Source organism: Triticum urartu, chromosome 1A (genome assembly GCF_056163025.1).
Source record: "Triticum urartu cultivar PI428250 chromosome 1A, HENAU_Tu73, whole genome shotgun sequence".
In the NCBI taxonomy this organism is placed as follows: domain Eukaryota; kingdom Viridiplantae; phylum Streptophyta; class Magnoliopsida; order Poales; family Poaceae; genus Triticum; species Triticum urartu.
Window position 1 is genome coordinate 289,510,570 of NC_141873.1, and position 9,007 is coordinate 289,519,576.

Here is a 9,007-nt window from a genome sequence, read left to right on the forward strand (position 1 = left end):
CTAGGGCGACAGGCCGGTCCTAGGGTTTGATCTTCGTCTAGATTTGCGATCGGATCGCTGATTCCAACTCTCTCTCGTTTCCTTCGGATCTCCGGCCGCGTTGGGGCGCTAGGGGTTTCTCTGTCTTGTTGCTGTTCGGGGTGATTACGGGGCGTTCTTGGCATCGCTACCCACCCTTGGCAGTGACTTGACTGAGTTCTCGGGCATCGGCATGGCAGAGGTCCGTGGTGAGGGGGATCAAGGTGCCCTATGGGGCGTGCTGACTGTGGCAGGTGGAGGCGGTGTCCCTCCGTCCCGTGCGCTTTAGGATGGACGGGTGGGGACGGCGGTTCTTCCTCGGCGAATCGCGTCGAGGAGATGATGGAGAGACTTCGCTTGACGGCTGTCAAGGCGAACCCGATGGTGTTGGATGATGAGGAGGAGGCCGATCTGGCTGCTCCAGATTGCGCCCTGGTGGGGAAGGTGCTCTCCCCCAACCCTCTTCACATACATACGATCTCGTCGGCAATGTGGCCGGTGTGGGGCAACCCCAGGGGGCTGCTGTTCCATCCTGCTGGGGACAACGTCTTCGTTGCTGAGTTTGGTACCCAAGCGGACATGGCCAAGGTGATCGAGGGCTCTCCATGGATGGTGGGCAAACATGCTGTTCTTCTTAAGGTCTTTGATATGAATATCCAGCCACTCCAAGTTTAGTTTCATCGACTGGCCGTTTGGGCCCGCATCATGAATCTGCCGCCAAGACTAATGAAGGCTAAGCTCGGGATGGAGTTTGCTAAACCCCTTGGTCGCATTTTGAAAGTTGAGGTCGATGCTGATGGCCGCTGCTGGGGAGGATTCATGCGTGTTCGTGTGGAAACTGATGTAAATGAGCCGATCGTTCGCTATGTAATGGTGACTTCTACCAAGCTCCAATCTACTAACACCTTCTCGGTGATGTATGAGCGGCTGCCGTTCCACAGTTTCTCTTGTGGCCGGCTAGGGCACTCGTCAGTTTTATGCCCAAACCCGGGCACTAGAGATGAGGTGGGTGATCTTCCTTATGCTGCTAAGAAGCTGTGTGTCCCCAATGATAGCTACAAGAGATCTAGGGGATCAAGATCCAGTCATACGTCATCCTCGTTGGGAGGTGACGGCACTGGAGGTGGATCTGGCTCATCTTCTGTGAGCCATCCAAAACAACATGGCAGGGCTGGTGTCTCTGATTTGGAGGGTGAGGTTTCCTCTCCTCCCAAGAGGGGGGAGGTAGAAGTCGTGGCCGGGATTCCTCCCGTGGTAGAGGGAGGGGCAAATCAAACGCGACTGGCAAAGAACTCTTCCCGGTTGGTCAGGAGAGGAGTGGCCCTACGGGCCAGAAATGGAAGTCCGCTAAATCAATTGCACCAGGTTCTGCTTCTGCCCTAGGGAAGTCAGATGGCAATGCGCTTGCTCTCGTTTTGGTTGTTGATTCTGAGACAACCGTTGCAGATGGGGCATGACCCCGACTCGGAGTCCAACAAGAAAAAAGGCTCTCCAACAATCGATCGACGGATCCGGCGGCGGCTGCGATGAATCCCTGCCAGACGCAATGAGTCTCATCTGCTGGAACTATCGAGGCCTGGGGTCGGACTCGACAGTTGGCGAGCTTCGCTGGCTTGTAAAGCTTTACCGACCCTCCCTCCTATTTCTGTCCGAGACAAAGATGAGGGATTAGAGAGTGAAGAATTTCATGTGGTCTTTGGGTTTCTCTGGATGTTATGCTGCCAGCATTGATGGCCTCAGCGGGGGTCTGGCTCTTTTATGGACTTCTACTGCGGATGTTTCTATCAAGGCTGCCAACAAGCGGTGTATTGATGCTCATGTTAAGCTTGATGATGGGGTGCCGTGGAGGGCGAGTTTTTTCTATGGTGAGCCTCGAAGGGAGGATAGACACCTCTTTTGGGAACTCCTCCATCGTATGCAACCGGCCTGGAGGGGTCCGTGGTTATGCTGCGGTGATTTCAACAAAGTTCTAGCTCAAGATGAATACTGCGGGCCCAGGGACCAGTCTGAAGCTCACATTGCTGCATTCCGTGACTGTATGATGGACTGTAGCCTCCTGAACTTGGGTTTTTTGGGCCCGAAGTTCACCTGGTGCAATCGACAGGACCCAAACAGCCATGTTCGGTGCCGGCTTGATCGCGCCATGGCCAATAATGATTTCTCCAATATGTTTGTTGCATGTGATGTTGAGAATGTCATCGCCACATCTTCTGACCACTACCCCATTCATGTCTGCTGGACCGCGGCTCTCGGCAACGTCGTGTGTCTCCGGTTCAGCAAGGGTTCAGGTTTGAGGCGATGTGGCTGAGAGCCACGGACTACGAAGACACTCTGGAGCATGCTAGGTCGGCGCGTAGAGATGGGCTGCCGTCTCTTCAGTCAACCTGGGCTAATTTGAAGAATCTGGCCACCTCCCTGTGGACTTGGAGCAAGGAGGATTTTGGGTCTGTTCGTAAGAAGATCGGGCAGCTAGAACATCGCCTGGCCACTATCAGGGCCTCCCCGCCCTCCCCGCATGCTCTGGTGGAAGAACGTCAGATCGAGAGTTCGCTTTGTGAGCTCTTCGAACGGGAGGAGATCATGGAGTGACAACACTCCCAGGTGGATTGGCCCAAGGATGGGGACCGGAACACCGGGTTTTTCCAAGCTAGGGCGACAGCCAGAAGGAGAACCAACCTGATTCACTCACTCACTCGGGATAATGGTTCGGTTTGCTCCTCTCAGGGTGAGATCAAAGGTATGGTGTGGTCCTTCTATGACAAGCTATTCACTTCGGATCCTTGTCCGGACGCCGAGGAGGTCTTGCATGCGATCCCGCCCAAGGTTACTCCTGCGATGAACGAGGAGCTCTGCAAACCCTATTCCATGGAGGAAATACGAGCTGCTCTCTACCAAATGGGGCCTACCAAGGCCCCGGGACCTGATGGCTTCCTGACCTTGTTCTATCATACCCACTGGGAATTCCTGGGAAATGATATCTATCATGCCATTCGGGGCTTTCTGGAGGGAAGGCCAATTCTAGAAGGGTTTTGTGACTCGGTGATTGTGCTTATCCCCAAGACTACTCGACCAAAGCAGTTGAAGAATTTCCGTCCAATCAGCCTCTGCAATGTGTTATATAAGATAGCTTCCAAATTCTTGGCAAACCGCCTAAAGTCGATTCTGCATGTGGTTGTGTCTGAGAGCCAGAGTGCCTTTGTTCCTGGCAGGTTGATTACTGATAACACTCTGATCGCCTATGAGTGTCTGCACACGATCCGAAGGCAACAAGTGGAGAGACCTTTCTTTGCTCTAAAGATTGACATGATGAAAGCCTACGATTGGGTGGAGTGGAGCTATCTCCATGGCTGTTTGAGCAGACTTGGTTTTTCCCCGTCATGGATTGATGTGGTTATGAGGTGTGTCATTAATGTTCGATATGCAGTCAGAGTTAATGGGGAGCTTACAACCCCGATTGTGCCTTCTCGTGGCATCTGTCAAGGGGATCCGATCAGTCCATACCTTTTCCTCTTGTGCACTGAAGGTTTGTCTGGTCTACTATTCCAGAAGGAGAATCATGGCGAGCTACATGGGATTCGAAACGGGCATCATGGCCCACCTATCTCACATCTCCTATTTGCAGATGATAGCATCTTCTTTGCTAAGAGTGATTCTTAGAGTGTGTGCTCTTTGGAGGCTACCCTCAACTCCTATTATGCCGGTTCTGGCCAGGCTATCAATAAGGACAAATCCTCGGTGTTTTTTGGCAACCACGGTCCTGATCATGTCAAGAACCGAGTGAAGAATCAGTTGGGTATATAAAATGAGACATTCCATGATTCATATCTTGGTATGCCCACGGATGTGGGAAGTTCTCCCACTTCCACTTTCAAATTCCTCCCTGATAGAGCATGGCAGAATATCCATGGGTGGACGCTGAGACGCATTTATGTTCTCTCTCCTAGGCTCCTGCGACGCTAGGACGACAGACCGGTCCTAGGGTTTGATCTTCGTCTAGATTTGCGATCGGATCGCTGATTCCAACTCTCTCCCGTTTCCTTCGGATCTCCAGCCGTGTTGGGGCGCTAGGGGTTTCTCTGTCTTGTTGCCGTTCGGGGTGATTACGGGGTGTTCTTGGCATCGCTACCCACCCTTGGCAGTGACTTGACTGAGTTCTTCGGGCGTCGGCATGGTGGATGTCCGTGGTGAGGGGGATCAAGGTGCCCTAGGGGCGTGCTGACTGCGGCGTGTGGAGGCGGTGTCCCCCCGTCCCGTGCGCTTTCGGGTGGACGGGTGGGGATGGCAGTTCCTGGTCCGCCCGTCTAGGACGGCGGTTCTTCCTCAGCGAATCGCGTCGAGGAGATGATGGAGCGACTTCGCTTGACGGCTGTCGACGAACCCAGTGGTGTTGGACGATGAGGAGGAGGCCGGTCTGGTTGCTCCGAATTGCGCCTTGGTGGGGAAGGCGCTCTCCCCAACCCTCTTCACATCTAGACGATCTCGTCGGCAATGCGGCCGGCGTGGGGCAACCCCAGGAGGCTGTTGTTCCATCCTGCTGGGGACAACATCTTCGTTGCTAAGTTTGGTACCCAGGTGGACAGGGCCAGGGTGATCGAGGGCTCGCCATGGATGGTAGGCAAACATGTTGTTCTTCTTAAGGTCTTTGATCTGAATATCCGGCCACTCCAAGTTCAGTTTGATCGACTGGCCATTTGGGCCCGCATCATGAATCTGCCGCCAAGACTGATGAAGGCTAAGCTCGGGATGGAGTTTGCTAAACCCCTTGGTCGCATTTCGAAGGTTGAGGCCGATGCTGATGGTCGCTGCTGGGGAGGATTCATGCGTGTTTGTGTGGAAATTGATGTAAATGAGCCGATCGTTCGCTATGTAATGGTGACTTCTACCAAGCTCCAATCTACTAACACCTTCTCGGTGATGTATGAGCGGCTGCCGTTCCACTGTTTCTCTTGTGGCCGGCTAGGGCACTCGTCAGTTTTATGCCCAAACCCGGGCACTAGAGATGAGGTGGGTGATCTTCCTTATGCTGCTAAGAAGTTGTGTGTCCCCAATGATAGCTACAAGAGATCTGGGGGATGAAGATCCAGTCATACGTCCTCCTTGTTGGGAGGTGACGGCACTGGAGGTGGATCTGGCTCATCTTCTACGAGCCGTCCAAAACCACATGGCAGGGCTGGTGTCTCTGATTTCGAGGGCAAGGTTTCCTCTCCTCCTAAGAGGGGGGGGGGAGGTAGAGGTCGTGTTGGAGTACATGTTTCATGGAAGAATATGCATGGGTGGTTGGACCGGCCTACATCTAGGGCTGGGACGAAAACCTTGCTTAAGTCCAAGACTCAAGCCATTCCCACGTTCATCTCAAGCTTCTTCCGACTGCCGGTGGTGATCTGTGAGAGGTTCCATCAGATTGTGGCGGATCAGTGGTGGGGACGGGAAGATGGCAAGAAGAAGCTGCACTAGCGCTCGTGGGATTCGCTCTCGACGCCTAAATCTTTGGGCGGCACGGGCTTCCGCGACATGGGGTTCTTCAATCAAGCGATGTTGGGGAAACAAGGCTAGCGTTTACTAACTGATCCCGAGTCTCTATGTGCCCGGGTTTTGAAAGGAAGGTATTTCCCGTTCGGCAGCTTTTGGAATGCGGGGGCGCCTCGTTCTGCTTCTGCGACCTAGCGGGCGATATTGCCTGGCCGTGACCTGCTGAAGATGGGTGTCCAATGGGGTATTGAAGATGGGAGGAGCACGCGCATTCTCACTGATCACTGGATCCCCTCGACACCTTTGGCTCTCCTTCAACCCCTCTCTCCAATACCTGCCTCCGCGACGGTGCACTGTTTGATCGATGCAGAGAATTCCTACTGGGACGTGGATTCTGTGAGGGCTTTTTTCTGTGAAGTGGTGGCTAATGAGATTCTTCAGATCCCTATAAGCCGGGTGGGCGGGGCGGACTTTGCTCGCTGGCCTTTCACAAGGTTCCGTGCGTATACGGTCCGGTCGGGCTACAACATGGCCAGGACGACCCGCTTTCTGATCAAGCAGAGTGGCGATGGCATAGGCCAGCAATCTGAATGGTCTTTGGAGGAGAAGCTTTGGAAGAAGCTTTGGAATGTTAAGGCTCCGAACAAGATGAAAACTGTTCTGTGGAGGTTCGCTCATGATTGTTTGCCCTCGGGCGAGCAGCTTCTCCGGCGTCAGGTTCCGACGAGAACGGACTGCTTCTTCTTTGGTAGGTCGGAGAGTGTGGGGCATGCACTGCTCTTCTGTCCTCATGCTCGGGCTATCGGGGACGAGATCAAGGAGGCCTTTGGGATCAAGTTGTTTCGATCTTCGTTTGCTTCTCTGAGACAATGGTTGTTCAACTACCTTACTCGTTGTTCCGACCGGGATATCTCTGTTCTGACCATGACTTTTTGGCATTTGGGAGGCCCGGAACACTACGCGCAATGAGCCGGAGGCCCCTCCTCCGAGGCGGACAGCGGCGAGAGCTCGTGCTTATATTGACATGGTTCTCTTGCATCTGTTCAAGCCTCTCCCTGCTCCCAGTCCTGAGTCCACTGCTTCCAGCTCTAATTGGTCTCCGCCACCGCAGGGCACTATGCAGGTGTCTTCTGACGCGGCTGTCGATCTGGCTCGGGGTTCTTCCGCGGCAGGCGTGGTGATTCTGGACCACTCTGGCCAATTTGTGGCTGCTGCTACTGAGCCAATCCCTGGTGTCTCTTCCCCAGAGGTCGCTGAAGCTCTTGCTCTTCTATGCGCTGCCAGGCTGGCTCGGGAGAAGCATCTATCCGGTGTGGTGTTTCACCCTGACTGCCCTTCGTTGATTCAACGCACGAACTCTTTGGTCTATGACAGATCTTTGGTGGGCACCATAGTTGCTGAGATCAAGGCGGAGTGTGATGCTCTGGCTTCTGTTTCCTTCAAGCATGTTCGCCGGTAGTGCAATGTTGTAGCTCATGTCTTAGCTAAGTCTAGTTTGAGCTCTGTGAGTCCATGTTTTTTCCTTTCTACTCCGGATTGCATCCGGGAGACCTTATGTAATTTGGTTGCTTAACTAATAAAGGTCGACGTTCCCAAAAAAACCTAGAGAATAGGTGTCATGTGCAAATGCGACCCCATTAGCTAGCGGTTCGTGCAATTTCCTTTTGGCAAGGAGCATTAGCCCATCCGTACTTTGCAAGACGGACGGGCGGACGGCAGCGCGCCACTGCGTCGGACGCTCGCGCGAGCGCACGCAGGGTACGGCGACGCGGCTCTCTCTGCGCGCACCTCCTCCAGCACGAGGAATCCGCATCCGTCCCGCGCGGCGTCCGAGCAATCTCTCTCACATGGTTGCTTTTTTTTCGAGAGTACACCAATGGCGTACCATATTTTTATAGAAGGTAGAAAGTATAATTACAAGAAGCGTGGCTCGAGTGCGCACACACGGCCACACAAACACAACACCAACAACACCTAGCACGCCTAAGCTAACTCCTCACAAATCATTGTAGGCCACCAACACCACCACCTGCTTGCCTCCACTCGGCAACCTCACCAAGGATCATAGTGGCAAGCTCCCTAGCATCCTTTTGTTGATCGACTCGGTTAAAGACCCTAGCATTATGTTGCTTCCAAAGAGCCCACATGCCCGCAATGAGCAGCGTGGCAAACCCTCGCTTGTCATCTTTGTGGAATTGTTTTCTCTCTCTCAACCACCATTCAAGGGTCGTATCATCAGGTAGACGGTCCTGCACGTTGATGCGGAGCGTATCCCAAATGAGGAACCAAACCTCACGCGCATATCTGCATGTCGACAGAATGTGATCTACGTTGTCCTCATCTTGCAAACACGTGTAACAAGCTGAAGGCTCATCCTGCAGGCTGTGTCTTGCGCGGCTGTCGGAAGTCCAAAGCCTATACTGCATCGCTAGCCAAGCGAAAATGTTGCACTTAAGCGGGGCCAGCTCCTCCACACACACGCGCTCATAGGAGATCTTGGCAGTCCAGAGCATAAGCTGGCATAGATAGCGCGAGCAGAGTACTGACCGGTAGCCGTACAAGTCCAGGTGAACCCATCCTCTTGGTCTTGATTTCTCTCCACCGTTGTGATCGCTTGGCAAACATGCACGAACTGCAATTGTGCCATGAAGGAAGTAACCTGACAGTTCCCTTGTCATCTATCATTGGTCAGCGCATGTTGCACAGTCCTTGTATTTGCCACCCTCGGTTGCACGGTGTCTTGCAACAAAGGGGCGACATCAGCTACGACAAATCCATGAATCCATCGGTCTCGCCAAAAGAGAACCCGGTCTCCCATACCGACCGTGATATGCACAAGGCTGTCAAAGAGCTCTCGAGTGTCCCTCCTCAATCATATGCAGCCCTTGCCACAGTCTGCTTGGCTCAGTGCGCTTAAGCCACTCCCAGCTGACTCTCAATGCCAAAGCTTGCCAATTGAGGTTTTTGATGCCAAGTCCTCGGTAGCACTTTGGCCGACAGATGGTATCCCACGCGACTAGGCATTGGCCACCATTTATCTTATCCTTTCCAGCCCAAAAGAAAGGTCTCATCCACTTGTTAATTTCCTCAAACACCCATGCCGGAGCATCCGCAATCATAAGGTGGTGAATAGGTTTTGCCGAGATGACGGATTGCACCAAGATGAGTCTCCCCGGCCTCTGGATGAGACCCCTTTGCCAAGCTGGGACAAAGTACCGGACATGATCCAACATTGGCTGTCAATCTGCCCTGGTTAGGCTTTTTATTGCAAGTTGCAAGCCAAGGCACTTGCAAGGGAAATCTGCCTGATTGCAGTCCAGAAACGTAGTCACTCTGACTTTATCTTCATGGTCTCCTCGGATCGCAATTGCCGATGACTTCCTGTAATTTACTCGCAGACCCGAGGCAGTGCCAAAGGCATCAAGGGCATTCCTTATGAAGCTCAGATCCATACTAGTTGGCTTGATGAACATGGCCATGTCATCTGCATATATGGACAATCTCTGCATTGGAGATATCC

General features: G+C 53.2%; 1 pseudogene; it reads left to right on the forward strand.

Moving 5' to 3' along the window:
- Positions 1-507: 507 nt before the first annotated feature.
- On the forward strand, positions 508-1,475 carry LOC147990907 (uncharacterized; annotated as a pseudogene).
- Positions 1,476-9,007: the final 7,532 nt, after the last annotated feature.